Here is an 18,360-nt window from a genome sequence, read left to right as displayed (position 1 = left end):
ATCTTTACAAGAAAATACGATTTAGAAAAATAAAATATACTTAAGAACCAGTCCAATTCCCAAAAGGAGGGTTTCAGTGCAATAATATCCAAAAATAAGTAATTTCAGAAAGAAAGATATACATGAGATCAGATTCATGAACAATGAAAGACTTTATGGAAAAAGCAAGTATTAATTAATTAACCCAGTTGTAAAATTGATTCCTAAATATTTTGTAGAAATGTATGCTATCATAAAATTTGGGTAGCATTTGCTTATGGCAAATCAATATATTGAAAATATGACGGTAATAGAGTTCTTAGCATTTCCCCTAAATATACATTTATATTAGAAGATTGTAATTTATCTTTGACTCGAGGTAGAACAAAGAACCAAAACAATTATTCCAACATTCTCAAAAAGACCAACTTTGAAAAGTAATTATTACATTTATTTTAAGCAAAAGGATATCGTATATTTAGTTTGTGCTTCACTCTCTGAAAAAGACAGAAAGGTAGAGAACTGCTTTCCTTGACTCCTTTCTTCTTAATAATTCATGCCTTTTGTTTGTTGACATATAATATTAATATTACAGAAGCAATATATATATATATATATATCCCTTCTTCAAGGAAATACTTTGTGGAAATCACAACATAATGACCCTGATGACTATCATTGGAAAATTAAGCATAGCGAAGTATTTTGGGAAGGACTATTTGAACTTTTAATATCGATGTTTATGTTTGAAATCATGCCTGTTATTACATTGACGCATTCATCACCTCATACTACAATGAATCAATCAAACAATATTTGGGTTCTGTTAATCGATTGATTTTGATCCAAAGAGACTTACACAAAAGTTCGGGTTTTCAAGTTTTAATCATCCCAAAATACAAGAAAGAAATGATATCAAACGACCTGAAAATATGTTAGATGAATGATCTCGCAATCTTCGACCAAATTACATGATAGTTGTATTTGAGAAGTTAATAATGTTAGGAGAGGTAACTATGCCTTAGAAGTATCACCTGAAAGTGTTTCTCACAGCAGTTGTAACTGTTGTTAGTTTGACTACTATAGTAAATTTCAAAATCCTCTTCATGTCTTCTGTGTTCAGACTTATTTGTTTTGTCCCTTACAAATGAAAACCATAAAAGGGATTGGATCTTCAAAATATTTGATTAATCTGTATGTGGTAGAGGTAGCTTTATCACATATAACAATTTTGCGCTGTGAATTATTTGATCTCTTTAAGTTCTTTATACGGTTTACTGAAAAAAATATTGAAAGTATAAGCATGATATAAGTGTCCATATATATAATATTCTTCTGGACATTAGATTGTACTAATTATTCAATGCTAAAACAAACACAGTATGTTAAATAACTATCAGCGTTTTTTCTGTTCTTAAGTACGAAATTCGATTGATTTATGCAGAAAAGTGAAAAGCAATTAAACTTTAATCAAATCTTCATGTTGACCTCATATTTATTGATACCCAAAATACCTCCATTGACTCCTGAAAATGTTGTCAATGCATTCTGATTTGAAATGAGAAGACACACATCAGGAAATAAGAAGCAAACAAGGAGATTTTAAATTGAAAGCACCCTAAGGCAAAAAGAATAAACGCAAGCCCCAAACTAAAACCAAAATCAAAATTAGATTATTTTCTTCTATCACATTGCAATGTCCATCCAAGAGAAGGGAGAGTTTATCAACACTAATATTGGTGTAATTTATTCAAGGGACAAGAAAATGAAAGCAAGTAACTTAGAGATATATAATTAAAAGTGGGATTCATACTTATGAGTACAAGTTTTCATCAATTTTGCTTTGTACAACATTTCTTTGAGGGGGAGGGCATGGGTATTAGATGGGGAAACTTTCCAAGGTCTTTAAGAGGCTGTGTAATATTTTCTAAAATTGGGGATTTCAGATATTTCACCAGATGATATAATTTTATGCACTTCTAGGTCCAAGAGGGATTTTAAGGAATCACCATCTTAAAATATTCAGCATATTTTTTTAAAAGTTTTACTGTGAAGGTTCTGTACAGAGGGATTCTAGTTACATGAATAAGGTAATGAGTATAGTATTTTTGGTCAATTTTACAGTTTCACTTGTTGATGTCCCACTATCCCTTCCCACCTCAACTTCTTCACTCCTCTGCATACCCCTTCTGAAGAAGTTAAGTTCATTTCTAATATACTGTCTTGTGGTTATTCTAGTTGCAATATGTCATGCTTTTCCTTAATTCAGGCATTTATTACATCCCTTCCCTTCCCCAGATCAGGCAAATATATATACAGGATGTTTGGTACCAAAATTTAGTACAGTTTCAACAGGAGATATGCCATAGGGAAAAGATTAAACAAAGGAGACAACAATAAAATAAAATCTCAGAGCACATTTAAAACAATAACTATAAAGACAGCTCTTTTTCTTCATATTTTGGAGTTCATGTCACTTAGCATTATTTTATATGATCATATATGCATCAGTTTTGAGCTTTTCAGTTCAACTATTAAGATTATATTATATGTATATTATTATTGCAAATAAGGGAAACCATGGGACCTAAATTTCTTTGGGACTGGGTTACACAACTTAATATGATTTTTACAAGTCTTTCCATTTCTTAACTAAAGGAACAGTGTCCTGCTTTCTGTTAGAAACATAGAATTGCTATCTCTATACATATGTACATACAAATGTATATATTTGCCATATTTTTAGATCCACTCATCTAACTCATCTATTGAAGGTCATTGGGGTTGGTTGTATTTCTTAGGTATTGGCAATAATACTGAAATAAATATAGTTGTGCTGGTAGCTTTACAAAGGCCTTGTTAGTGATCAAGTAGTTAAGTGCCCAAAAGTAGGATTGCTGAATCCTAAGAGATCTCTATGCATAATATTTTCAGGAATCTTATACTGCTATTCAGAATGTTTGAGCAAGTTTACCATCCCACCAACAGTACCGTAGGGTTCCTTTGGAGCCGCATCTCCAGCCCAAGCTTCTGTCATTATTAGATTATTTATTATAGCCATTCTAACTGGAATAAGGTGGAATATTAATATTGTTTTGATTTAGAATTCCTTTTTGGCCAGAGAAATTGAGCATTACTTCAAGTATCTATTGACAAATCTCAATTCCTCTTCAGCGAGGTAATTTCATTTTGGCCTTAAAGAAATTATGAAGACCAATTATCTGACTCCCTGAAAACACGAAGTGTGCCCTTTCAGAGAACTGTTCAGATTTATTGGATAAGAAATATAAAACTTTTCTGATCTTACTCATCATCTATTTATATATTAAAACTTAGTTTTACATAGGAGAAAATATTTCAAAATAAAGAGTACTTTTTGGGCTGGAGCATCTTTTCCAAAGGAATAGGACAAAACAATATTTATATACTTTCTGTGAAAAAGAAATTAACACATATTCTGTAATTAGGAAATACCTAACAAGGTTTATCATAGGGGTTGCTATAGATACCAGAATCTGTAAATAGTACTTTACTAATTACACTAAAACTCTTTTGTGAAGGATTGTCCTTTTGCGGTTTAGTCATTGCATTTAAAACGTTCTGATTAATAAGAAGAGATTATCACCTCATGTATGATTTTTCTGCAATCATATAATCGCATTCAATTCAAATTATTGCTTGTGTTTAGAAAGGAAGCAGTTCGCTTTTTAGTCATTGTATATTTTCTTTTGCATTTCAAATAAGTAAATGATTTCCAGATGAAAACTGTATTTTTGTTGCGACAGTTCTGTATTATTGGGACAGTACAGGATTTTGTCCCCAAATTTGGGGCTAACATACTCTCAACCATAATGTCCAGGAGAGATACAAATACTCATTTAAGTGGAAGAGGAGATTTGAGTTCAGGCCCTAGGACAGCATATTTTACTTTGAGCAAATATAAGATAGTATATGGAAGACACTAAAATATTTCCATAAAACAATGTATTAGAAAAAAATAATGATTACAACAAATGGTTGTAAAGCCTCAAGGAGAAAATAAAATTATGCCACTTTTGACATGATTTGTTCACTTCAGTTCAATTGCAATAATTCATGAAACAGGATGGATAAGATTTTAAGGACTTGCACTTGCAAGGAAGAAAGGATTGAGCAAATTATTTGATGTATAAACATGACCGAAAAAGTTGTCATCATTGAAGAGAGATTTATGCATGATAAAATGCAAAACTTAAGGAGCTCTATTTACTAAACTCAGTCATTCTTGGGAAAAGGACAATGCCATGTTACCAAGAAATGTTGACTACACCATCAGAGAGATAGTACATCCAGCATAGTAAAAGTCTGACATTTTATAGGACTTGTTGTACAAATGAAACTTACCTGTAACTTCCTCGTTAGACTTTGGTTCCATCGAAATTAGTATGTACTTATTGGTTTGATTCCATGGAACTAGTTTGTGAATATTTTGAGGACACACAACCAAATTGACAGAAAGATTGGCTTGATTGTATGCAACCAATGTCTCATACAGAAAAAAAATATATTTGAGCATTTTATATTCTGATGACTGAACTTTTATAATATATCTAGATTATGGATAAGAGCATTAATTAAATGAAAATTATTCCACAAAATTATCAATAATTCACTGTAGCCCAGTTGACCTATGAAGATTCCTTTACCAGTATCATGTCATTTACTGAAAATATACCATGGTCTTGCAACTTGATTAACAGCTATGAAATATGACTTAACAAGTCCTGAAGAAAGATGTAAAGTGAAAGTATGAGGAAATTGAGAAAATATTGAGGCTCATATTGTGAGATTTCTACTTCAGTTCCATCGGTAGAAAATATCTTTACTTAAGTATGTAGTTGCTTGGAGTTATAATAATTACAGCAAAGTTTATAGGACAATTAATTTGTCAAAAGCTAAACCACTGAATTTTAGAGAATCGGAGAACAATGTATGTTATTTAGATTGAAGACAGAAATGAAGAAAATAAACTAGTACATGCTACAAGATTGAAAATAAACTGAACCTATCATTAAATGTGACAATATGAATGAGTCTCACCAAGCAGAGCAAGTAACCTTACCCTCTGAAGAAAGAAAGCTTACATCAAGCAGGTGTATCTACTGTTGTTGTCCCTTGCTTCCAGTGTGCCTTCAGGATGGGGATCAACTTATTCTATTATTTACATAACCATATTTTTTATTTTGAAAATACCGTACATAGGGTTACAATTACAAGGGCAAGATAATGAGTATATTTCTTATCAAGCATTGTTGCCACCTACTTTTTTCCCTTTACCTTCCCTTCCCATCTCTCTACCCCCCATAACCATAATTTCTTTGTCAACATTACTCAGTTTATTGAACACCACCCCACCTGATGGCTCCCAGAAAGAACAAATTTCAAAAGCGAGATACCACAGCATGCCCTCACTTTTCCCTTTTAGACTTCCTGAGAATTGTGCTGTGGTTTAGTAGAATTGAACTCTGGGTGGAAAGCTTACCCTTGTAAGTCACATATAAAAATGTCCTACTGCTTATATCTATTTGCCCTTACCTACCCATCATCTAGGTTCGATTGGTACACTCGTTTCATGTGCACTTTTCATTCTTTGTTATACCAGTTTTCATATGAATAGAAATCATAACTTTGGACATTATATATTAGGTTTCAATCAGGTGATTATAGGGCAGTAGAAGAACCTCCTCAAATGACCTCTCAAAATTCACGACTGCCTATTGAAGACATGTACTCATGATGAAGCCTTTACCACTATCATATCAATTACCCGAATCTTACCATACCAGCTGGCATTACTTCAGAGTTTGTTAAGGAGGATTTGAAGGATAAATGTGGAGATAGTAAGAGACAGTAAAACTTGTGATATAGTAAGTTTTGTCTAGCTATCATGAATAAAAGTAAATGCTTACAAATAGTTACCTTCAAAAACAGAATATTAGTTGAGAAATATTTTACTGTGTCACAGAGCACAGCCTGGAGCCATTCTCAGGATTTATGTTTACTGAATTTCAGTTGATTTTCTAGGCTGTTGTAGGGGGTGGCAGCCTCTGTTTACCCAGTAGAAAGCCACTCCTGGGGTGCATTTTCCTCTGCCTGGGCTGGGTGACTTTTTCCTGGGTGGAGTTGAGCCTGATAGGTCTGGGCTGATTCCTGTGATGTGCTAACTGACTCTCCTGTTTATTCCCAAGGCTTAAATTGGGGCTAGCAGCTCAGCCAGGCCTTTTTCACTATCAAAGATGGAGATCTCCAATAGTGGGGTTGGGGATGGTTGGCCTACCATCCTCTGTTCCTTAAGAAGTGGTGAGGAGGTCAAGCTTCTACTCACACCTCCGCAGTGTTGGTTCGTGGGTTGTCTCTGGTCTGTAATCTGCAGGATGAAGATATCTGCTCCTTTTCAGTTCTTGCTGGTGTTGAGTAGAATTCGCTTGTCGCCTGCTTCTGGCACCTTTGTCCCATACTCTCTTTGTTGCAGGTATGGTGTTTCTGGCCACTGCCACCACCCCTGTGGCTGCCGGCAAGTGCTCAGATCTATCTCCTTGCCTAGATTTTCCTCTCTGGCAAAATGCTCTGTACTGTTATAGCACACTTGGTGTAATTACCTGGCCTAGGATTGTTCACTGGAACACTAAAACTGCTTTCTATGCGAGAGCTTGTTTAGCCTCCAGTGTCTCCTCCCCCATCTTCCTAACACTTCTCAAAATATTTTGTATTTAAATTTTTTGTTGTTCCTAAAAATAAAAAATGTTGAAAAATATTCAGATGTCAGTGGCTCTCACCTACAATCATAGATACTCAGGAAGCTGAAATTTGAAAATCTCAGGTTGAAGCCAGCCTGGGTAGAAAAGACGAGGAGATTCGTATCTCCAATTAACTCCTCAAAAACATCCAGAAGTTGTGCTAAAGATCAAGTGGCAGAACACTAGCCTTGAACAAAACAGTCTCAGTGACTGTGCACAGGCCCTGAATTGACATCTCTTGGCAGGCAAAAATCAAACAAAAAAAAACCAAACAGATCTAAAAATATTTTAGATATTATGGTACTTTTGTTTTGTTAACTTTTGGGAAGAAATAATAAAACATTAGTAAATTATTCATGTAAGAAGTATCCAAGTGCCTCAATGTTAGCCTTGAATATGAAACCTAAACTTTTAAGAAGGTTAAGACAGGGGACTAGGGGTGTGTTATTAATTTGAAAATAGATAATAAATAAACATAAGAAGTCAAGGTTATGTATTAGACCAAGTCTTGGCAAAATATCCATTTTGACAATTAATTAAGAGGAAGATGGAGATAGAGGCATGTAGAAGTCTGGCAAGAACATAATATAAATAGGAGTGTGACTCTGTAGCCAGACTTAACAAGTTGAACACAGGTCCCTTAGGTCATAATCACAATGAGAGAAGAAACACACTCATTAGGATCTATCAACCTACGTGATAGAGAAAAGATAGTGAGTGTAACAATTAGGGAAAGAATGAAAAGGCAAAACAAATCAACTCAGGATGATTGAAAACTCTAGACCAAAACTGGGGGGACAGAAAAAGGAAAAGAAACTCCATTAAACTGATTGCTTACACATGTATACTTTATACTGTTTGTGAGGAATAAAGAGAAAGTGAAGATGAGCAGCATAGTTATGTACTTTAATAAGAGGACTGATCAGCCCCTTACAATATTTTACACTTTGAAATTAACAAAATGCTTGCTGAAGCCAGGTCTCTCTTCTAATTTAGTAAATATCAGATAGTGGCAAGTCTTCTTTAGCAGGCATTTTGACTGTGTTTAATACAGATGAAAGTGAGTTATGAAATGATAAAACATATGAGAAAGTATATGTATTTGTTTCCATTTACTTACAATTAACAAATGTCTGACCCAGTTTGAGAAAGTCAAACATGAACATAGTGTGATCTCCAAAAGCACAGATGTGAGTTGAGTTTCATACTAGTATTTACCTAATAACAGAGGAGTCCATGACTCAGAGTTCTCTTTTTAAAATTTTTAAGAATTTTACTGTCTTCAGAATTGTTTCTTTGAATTCCACATAATCTGTTTGAAACGTGCAGAATTCCCCATTCAATATGTAGAAAGTTTACAATGGCAGGTACATACATGGAGTCAATAATGGACAACTCAGCTCCATTGTTCTGATAAATGGGATTTAAAAGTGATTGTCTTGGATTTAGTGTGATTGTGTTTGGCAGGTTTGAAAAGATGGATAATTTGTAAGAATAGGAAAGTAGGAAATGGATAGTTAAAGGACAAGCTGATATATATACATCCCTACTCTAGTGTCTACGGTATCCCAATTCTGTTTTGCAGATGTTGTAAAAAATAATCAGAGCATGGACAGAAATGTGGAGTAAGGAAGTTTTAGGCAAAGGGACAAAGATAAATGGTAATGCCATTTGTTTAATTCCCCACTGAGGTACTATGAAATGGAATGTAGTGATTAAATGACATCACTTTTTTGCCTCCAGAATATTGAGTTAGTGGTTGACAGGAAATTTCAAATAATTTATAGTCATTTGATATTATGTTGATAATGAACTTTACAAATTTCGTGAAGAGGGGTAAGTTGTGGAGTTGGGTGGGAAGGGATTGTAGGGGGAAAACAAAGAAGGCAACAATGCTTGATAGGAAATGCACTCATTACCTTGCTCATATAACAGAAACCCCTCTATACAGTATTTTTACAATAAGAAAATGATAAAAGCTGATAAATAAGTTAGAAACAATCGCATTTATTAGCTGTTTTTTTGTATTTTTTTATTGTAAATATAGTGTACAGCTGGCCAATAAACTTCACAATCACTTTTCTGCTACTTCCACTTTTTCATTCTAATACTGTGTCTCATCATTTGATGTACAGGTTCTAGGGTACTCCAAATTGCCATAGAATCTTTCACAAGAAGTACTGAGTAGCATCTGCCATTTCAAATTCTTCTTTTACAGCATAATGTTGAAAATGAAATAATTTCAAGAATATCCCATCAGTTCCTTATGAAAAATTGCAAAATACATTTTTAATAATAAGGAGAATTTGGCAAATAGCAAGATTAATGAAGTTGATTGAATTTACATTTTTTATAGGAAAACTGGTTTATACTTATGTAATCTGAATTTACAGAAAGGAATTGACAATATTATTGTGGCAAGATTTCACAGCTGTCTCATGTCACCATGAAAATGACTCAAAAGTATACATTTTTATCATTTTATCTCTGATTTTACTTAATCTTTCCAATTAATCTAAGGATTTTATTGTACCTCCTTTGCAAAATGGAAAATTAATCTGACCTGACCTCATAATCCTCATATTATTCACCCATTGCCAATGTATTGAGCAATTAAGAAAACATCATAGTTCCTTATTTGATATCTGCCAGCTTAGTAAGTTTTTAAATAAAAGACTAGTATTTATTATTTAGTTGTATCACAATGTTATGTGAATTTGTAATAAGATCTTAGTTATAACTCACGCAATTCAACATTCTAAACTTGCTAAAATTTAAAAGCCAATATTCGGATTTAAACATTAAAAATACTTCACTTATGGCTTTCAATAATAGCATTCCTTTCCTTTTGATGTTGGGTTATACATTTTCAGAAGCTTTCTTATTTTTGCTTATTTTTTTTTGTAAATAATGTCCTTGGCCGAAGGTTAAGTCAAACTGAGAAGGGCTCATGATACATGCATGAATATTCATTGGAACTTAAATTAAATAGAGATGCTGCTTTCTAAGTTTCATCCTGAAAGTGGTTCACTTTTTCTTCCAATATGATGACATCAAAAAAGTCTCAAGCAAGGTGAATTTATTTATTTACTTTTTATTTTTTAATTGTCCAAATACCGTGCAGAAGGTTTACAGTTACATGAGCAAAGTACTGAGTATATTTCTTATCAAGCACTGTTTCCTCTATCTTTGTTTTCCCATCCCTTCCCTTCTCATCTCCACCTTCCACCCCCTACAACCATGCCCCCTCCCCTTTGTATCTTCCAAAGTTTTAAAGTTCGTTTTTCGACATAACGTCTTGTACATCATATTGTTGCAATGGTTCCAATTGAATCCCTATTTAAACAAATTGTTTTTTCCCTTTCCCTCCAAAATTTATCCCAACATCAAATACAGTGAAAATACAAGATATACCTTGGGGGAAGGACATTTATTTTCATTCAAAAAGAAAATATAGCTTGTTATTACCAGTGGCCACCTCATGAAATATGAAAATGATATTCACAACCGAGGGTATTAGAGAAAAAATTTGCTTTTTGTTACTATTTGTGTTGTTTAAAGAATTTTTTATTGTAAAAATGCTGTACAGAGGGTTACAATTACATGAATGAATTAATGAATATATTTCTATTCAAGAATTATTGCCTCCTCCTTTGTTTCCCAATCCAGTCCCTTCCCATTTACCCCTCCCCAGTCCCCGCCCATCTCATCCATCTCTCCCCTCTTTCCTCTCTCCTTGCCAAAGTTATAAAGATCGTTATTGGAAATATCGTCTTGTACATCTCATTGTTGCAAAAAGTCCACCAGCATCCTATTTAAACTGTTTGTTTAATCCCTTCCCCTCCCCAAATTATACTAATATCAAATACAATGCAAACAAAGGTTACACACTGGGGGAGGGACATACAAAGGAATAAAAAGATAACGAGGACCTTATAAATAGAAAAAAGTAGCAAGAAAGAAAAAAAAAAACACTTGTGTCCTTAATTTGGGCTTTATTTTGATTAATATCATCTTATCTGATCTTTTCTGCTTGTCTCTCACATATACATTATTGCAAACAAGCGAAACCATGGGACCTAAGTTTCTTTGGGCCTGGCTTACTTCACTTAATATAAATTTTTCCAAGCAGAACATTTATTAATAGAGACCCAGAGACACAACAAATCAAAGAAAGGTTGGAAAAATGGGACTGCATAAAGTTGCAGAGCCTCTGCATGGCAAAGGACATAGTTAGCAAGACTAATAAAAAGCCCATAGATTGGGAGAAGAACTTTTCTAGCCATACAATGGACACGAGTCTCATACCTACAATATGCTTGGAACTCAAAATATTAAATTCCCAAAAACAAATCCTCAAAGAAACAACTTCCCAATAATAAGTGTGCTAAAGACTTACGGAGAAATTCTCTGAACAGGAAATGAGAATGGCCAATAGACACAGGAGAAATGCTCAACTTCTCTTGCCATAAAAGAAATGTAAATCAAAAAAACATTGAGATGCCACTTCACCCCAGTTAAAATGGGTATAATCAAGAACTCTAATAACAACAGATACTGGAAGAGATGTGGACAGAAGCAAACCATACTGCACTGTTGATGGGAGTGTAAATTGTTCAACCACTTTGGAAAGTAATATGGCACTTCCTCAAAAGATCCACATCGAGATCCCCTATGACCAAGCAATCCCACATTTAGGCATTTACCCAATGATCACAAATAAGTTTATACTAAAGATAGCAGCACAACTATGTTTATTGCGGCATTATTACCATAGCTAAGATAGGTAACCAGCCCACATGCCACTCAGTAGATGAATGGATCAAAAAAATATTGTACATAGACACAATGGAAGTCTATGCCTTGATTAGAAAGAATAATATTGCCCCATCTTTTTGAAAATGAAAAGACTATTTCTGATATTATATCAGACATTTCCATACAGAAGGAACAATCAATGCCATATCACATCTCTGAAGTGTTAGATAATGGTGACTAAAATTAACATTTATTATCTATTGCTTTCTCTCTTCATATAAGCTTATGTTAGAACATTTGGTATTATTACATCCATTTTAGTAACTGCATACTCCACAATAATAAGATTAGTTTTTGCAATTAAAATAACACTTTCTCAACAATCATTCACAAACACAAAACTTGCATTTTTCTACTATATATTAATTTGACTGAATTCAAATTTCATATAAATGTCTGATACAGAATAAAAGTAATTTTTTGCTGTCAGTAATTCATTTTTATCCTTACCATTGCATCAGTCAGCAGTTTATTTATTTTACTATGTACAAATCTAATTTATGAAAATAGCATATCGTTTGTCATTTTTCTTTTGGTGTATGTTTTCCACTTATTAACTATTATAAATATTCATACTATGAGAATTCATATAAAGAGTTTCAGTAGAAACTCTTTTTTCTAAGCATTTTATTTTAGTGTCTTTTGTATTTTCTGTTCTACTGTGTTCTTGAATTCCAGTAGTTTCTCTTAGCTTTAGTTTAAGATTTTGTCTGATTCTAATTTCTTAGAATATGAATTGTGTTATTTTATTATTATTTTTTATGTCAGTCATGGGTCTGAACTCTGAGCCTGGGTGCTGTCCCTCAACTTTTTAGTTCAAGGTTAGTGTTTTCCCACTTGAGCCCTTTCCAGCTTTTTTTCTGCTTATATACTGCTGAGGAATTCAACCCAGACCCTCATGCATGCAAGAAAAGCTCTCTTCCACTAAGCCACCTTTCGAGCTCCAAATTATGGTATTTTCCTGGTTGCTCTAATATTCAAAATACAGAGTAACATAACCTAAATTCCTCTAAAAATAACAGGGTACTATTCAAAGTTGCTGTCTCTCATAAGAGAATATTCCCAGTTATTCTCTCATTTCCCTAACAAAATTGCTGTCATTCATTTCCCTGAATCATAACCTCTAATCATTTTATTCTCTTTTGTAATTATTACTTTAAATAACATTCTATCAATAATCTATAACTAACAGAAGGAGAAAACTTTAATTTGGTATATGGAAAACACCTGAAATTAACTTTTTTTGAGTGTAATAAATATATTTTGTATCTCTCCCATTTCCCTCTTTGTAAAGAAGATTCAACATTATCTGCACAGCAAGTTCATTTGTAACAAATGGCTTCAGTTTTTTTATTGGAGACAATCTCTGTCTCTATATCTCTCTGTTTCACTCTCTCTCTCTCTCTGTTTCTCTCTCTCTCTCTCTCTCTCTCTCTCTCTCTATATATATATATATATATATATATAATCACTGAATGAAAATTTCTTGATTGATTGTGATTTCTTTTCTTTCTCTTGTTTTACATTATAATCCCAACAGCTTTGTAAATAATCTCTCCATTTTTTGCCATTAAATATTTTGCTATTTTAAAAGGGTAGGATATATAAACAGATGCAGGATATATAAACAGACATTTCCTCTCATTTAAGCTTACAGCTAATATAACTGTTATATCAGTTCAGGTGAGTCTTCAGATAGAATTTGAAAACAAGGCATTGGTTTATGCTCTTAATCTAAATAGCTAGGTGCACCTGTTGCAGTAGGTGAAATCTTTGGAGAACTCCAGGACCTACGTAAACACCATAAATTTAGAAGTTAAAATAGAAAGACTGTGTACTGTAAAATATCAACTATCTGTACTCTCAAAATCTCATTGACATTGACAATGTTACCCCACTCTCATATTTACCACAGCAGAACTTTGGAATACTAGAGACTAAGGGTAGTGCTCAGAAGGCTTGTCCTTTTTCTCCACATATTAACTCCTCTGTCTACCTATACATACACAATCAGACCTTTTCTTGGTTGAGAGCACAGAGGTAAAAAAAATACTCTTGGACTGATTCTGTTCTGATACTGTTACAAACCATTCATCTCTTCCTTTACCATATTTACATTTTAATATTATTCTCTGATTTATTATTTTCAAAGACATCCACTCATATTTTAGATTTCCTACACATCCTTTCTTTAAGTCGGGTGGTGATTTCTCTTGTGATTTACAATTTGCATCTCTTTCTGTAGACTTTGGCGTACCAAAAATAACTCCAGTTTGATTAATCTAGCGTCCTCTTACTGGGATCATGATAAACCCATTTTTTCTTGAACAAATTCTTGTAGATGGCAGTTGTTCTCATATCCTTTTATTCTTATTAGTTTTTAAAAATGACTCATATTTCCTCATAAGACTTCACATAGAGCTCCCATATGACCCAGCAATCCCACTTTTGGGCATTTACCCAAAGGTTTACACACAAGACCATACTAAAGCTACTAGCACAACTATGTTTATTGAGTATTATTTACTATAGCTAAGATATGGAACCAACCAGATGCCCCTGAGTAGATGAATGGTTCAAGAAAAAGTGGTATATATACACAATGGAATTCTATGCTTCCATCAGAAAGAATAGCATTGCCTCAATTGTTAGGAAATGCAAAGGCCTGGAAAAAATTATATTAAGTGAAGTAAGCGAGGCCCAAAGAAACATAGGTCCCATGGTTTTCCTTATTTGCAATATCTAGTATATGTATGAGTCAAGCAGGAAAGGTCAGATAATATGATGTTAGGAAAATGAACGCTTAGATATGTGTTTATTTTTTTTCTTTCATGCATTTGTTTTTAACACATTTATAAGATTATTTCTTTGTTGCTTTGTATGTCCCTCCCCCACAGTATAACCCCTGCTTTCACTATATTTGATGTTGGTATAATTTGTGGAGGAGATGGGGAAAAACAAGTCATTTAAGGACACAGGTGCACCCATTGCAACAATGAGAAGTACAAGTTGTCATGTCGAAAATGAACTTTACAATTGTGGTGCGGGAGGGATAGGGTTAGTTGGAGGCGGGGGGGGGGAGGCTGGGAAGAGATGTGAATGAAGGGTAAACAAAGTAGGAGGCTGCAATGCTTGATAAGTGCCCATTATCTTGCCCAAGTAATTGTAACCCTTCTGTACAGTATGTTCACAATAAATAAATAAATTAATAAATAATTTAATTAATTAATTAAAAAAACAAAAGATATGTACGTTTTTTCCTTTTGCTTATTGTCAGCTTTTCCCTCTATCTCCCTCATTCCCACCCTCCCATCACTGCCCTTGAATAGCTTAGTTCATTTTCATTAATGTCCAATGTAGCTGATTCATCCTTCTGTTGTGTTTTCCTCTATCTATCTCTGATTCTGTGTCCCCTTCTTAGTTTCCCTCAGATACGTGCATATATACTTTAAATGTGGCCAGTAGCTTTGGGTTATTTTGTAATGAAACAAGATTACTGGAATGTTTGTTGAATCCTGTTTACTTTCTTCCATCTCTTTACATGTTATATTTAATATCCACATATCAAGGAGATTGTTTTCCATTTGTCTCTTTTGGCTTACCTCACTCAAAATTATTTTTCTAGTTCCATCCATATCCCTGCAAATGCCATTATTTTTTCCTTTCTAATGGCTGCATAATATTCCATTGATATTGGTACCACCATTTTTGGATCTATTTATCAATTAGGATCATCCAGTAGGGCATCTGCATTGTTTGCATATCTTGACTATTGTGAGCAGTGCTGCAATAAACATGGAAGTGCATGTTGTACAGCATAGATGCTTAGAAGTGGTATGGCTGGGTCATTGGGAAGGTCTATGATTAGTTTTCTGAGGTACCTCCAGACTGCTTTCCAAAGTGGTTGTGTTAGTGTCCATTCCCAACAGCAATGCAATAGAGTCCCTTTCTCTACAATTGTCAATGTTTCCCTCCAGCCTTTGTTTTTTTTCTGACCTTAGGATGCAGAACATGCTGAATGGAATAAGGTGTGATCTGAGGATTTTTTTTTTTTTTCATTTCCTTTACAGCCACAGATGAACAGCATTTCCTCATGTGCTCCTTGGCCCTTTTTATCTCTTCTGAGAAAACTCTTTTTAGTTCCTTTGACCATTTAACAATTGGTTCATTAGGTTTGGGAGAGATTAGTGTATATACTGTAGGCCTTTGTCTGATATATTGCTGGTAAATATTTTTCCCCGATTGGTTCTTTCTAGTTTGGTTGCTATGTCTTTAGCTATGCAGAATCGTTTTGTTTTAAAGTAGTCCCATTTGTTGAGGCTCTCCCCAATTTGTTGTGACAATAGGACACTGCTAAAGAAGTTCCTGCCTGGGCCTATAAATTCAAGTGTCTCTCTTAGTCTGTGCTTCAGTAGATTCAGATTTTTGGGATTGATGTTCTGGTCTTTTATCCATTTTGAGTTGTCAAATACCAGATGATTGTAAGCATGTGGTTTTATTTCTGGATCTTCTAATCTATTGCATTTTTTTTTCTTTTATGCAATACCATACTGTCTTGTTATTATGGCAGTATAGTAGAGTTTGAAGTCCAGCAAAGAGAACCCTCCCTTTTTTGCCTAGAATTGTTTTGACCCCATTTCCTGGTGTCCTTATATCTTTATGTTTTCATACTTTTTTTTAAAATAGATCCTTTCCATCTTAGGTTAGGTTCATTCAAAAATATTTTATTGTTTGAGGTCATTGTGTGAATAGTGTTATTTCCTTGATTTTCTTTTCAGCTTATTTGTTGTTGGTGTAGGTACAGAGAACTGATTGTTGTGGGTTTTTGTATCCTGCTACTTTGTCAAAGTGGTTTATAAACTGTTTTGGGTGGAGTTTTTAGGATCATTGAGGTATAATATCATTTCATCTGCAAAAAATGATAGTTTAACTTCGTCCTTCCCAATGCAGATCCCTTTAAATTCTTTCTTTTGCCTTATTAATCTGACTAAGCATTCCATGACTATATTGAAGAGAAGTGGTTAGAGTGGGCATATTTGCCTTGTTCTTAATTTTAGGAGAATTTGTTGTAGTAACTCCCAATTAAGCATAATACTGGCTATTGCTCTCTCATTTATGGCTTACAGAGTTTTAAGAAAATTCCTCTACTATTCTCTTCAGAGCCTTTAACATGAAAATTTTGTATTTTATCAAAAGCCTTTTCCACATCAATGGCGATAATCATGTGGTTCTTTTCTGCAGCCTGTTGTCGGGCCTAAACTGTAGGCCTTGGTGATGTCCCTCAGATGTTCAGATCAAGGATAGCACTCTACCACTTGAACCACATTTCCACATCTGGTTTTTTCTGCTTATGTGGTGCTGAGGAATTGAACCAGGTCCTCATGCATGCAAGGCATGCACTTTACCACTGAGCCATCTTTCCAGCCCATTCCTGATTATAATGAGGAGCTGGTGGCCTGAGTTGTTCAATAACCAGTCTGGGATACACAAGTTATGCTCTGGTGTTGGGCTCCCTGCACACACACAAATCTTTTGCTGTCATGGTTTGTTTCCTGAGGGTTGCTGTGCCCTTCATTCCAGCCTCTTCTGAAACCTGTGCTCAGCCTCTGACTTCAATCAGGAGAGGTCGTTATATAGCTCCGTCACCCATCCCCCTGCCTGGTCCTGTCTTTCTGTCATCATCCTGGGACACACTCATTGGACTTAGGTGGGACATGTGCTGCTGCATTTCCCACGCAGGGTACATAGTTTAGATTTCTTCTTCTGCTGGCTCCTGTGGCCCGTTGGTACACTTCCCAACTTGAGTGTTTAAGCTACCTTTCTGCATTGCTTTATTCAAGCCTGGTGAGCTAGGTGTGCTCCAAAGTCTGTTGGGATCCTTGCACAATTTTAGTGGAACCTGTAGTCCAGGTTGTAGAGGAAAGGTATGGGCCAAGCTCTGGGGCTTATTGCCAGCACTGGTCTCTCTTGGAATGGGGTAAGGCTGTTCCTGTTGGGGTACTTATCTAGAATTTGTTGAGAGCTGTCGAATGGTGCTGGCACAGTACATTGTCTCTGTGTACTGTAGATTTCAGGTTGCTACCAGTGTTAGCATTGTATTGAGATGATTGCAGGCTGGGCTGGGTGATGGTGGTGGCTCAGGGCCTGTGTTTTACACCATCTCTGACTCTGTTTATGCTGTTCTGGTATGCACCATGGGTGTTTTTACATTGGCATCCTATGGGTCACTGTGGTTCTGGGGTCCCAGGAATTTTGGCAGGATGGCATCGAACCACTTTTCCAGTGAGGGGTCCAATACGATCTTTCTGCATGTTCTGAGCTCCGATGTTTTTGTCTCTATTTGCAATGTCCATATCAACACAGGCACCTGGGAGTCTCCTGCACTGGCCTTCTGTGGATGGACGCCTGTAGTTCTTGGCTTCCCACCACTGTTGTGAGGCCTGGGGAATTTGGTAGGATTTTGCAAGGTTGCTCTACCGATGAGGGGTTGGTGAAATCTCATTGTGAAGGTTCCAACACTGAGGTTCCTCTTTTTACAAATACTGATTCTGGCACCAGCACTTTGGGTATGTTGTTCAGGGGCATTCTTCAGATAGCCTACTGTGGTTCTGGGGGCTCTGGGCTGGGCACAGATTTGCAAGGACATCAATGGTTGTGGAAGGATTTTCGTGTTTTTCCCATGGTAATATTTTCCTTTACTTTTTGTTGCACCTCTTTTTATCTGGGTGGTCATCTTTTCAGTCATAGGTCTTTTGGGGAAATGGGGTATTTTGGAACTCTCTCTGTT

This window comes from Dipodomys merriami, unplaced genomic scaffold, assembly GCF_024711535.1.
Source record: "Dipodomys merriami isolate MVZ:Mamm:240054 unplaced genomic scaffold, mDipMer1.0.p SCAF_18, whole genome shotgun sequence".
Classification (NCBI taxonomy): domain Eukaryota; kingdom Metazoa; phylum Chordata; class Mammalia; order Rodentia; family Heteromyidae; genus Dipodomys; species Dipodomys merriami.
This window is presented reverse-complemented; position numbering follows the sequence as displayed.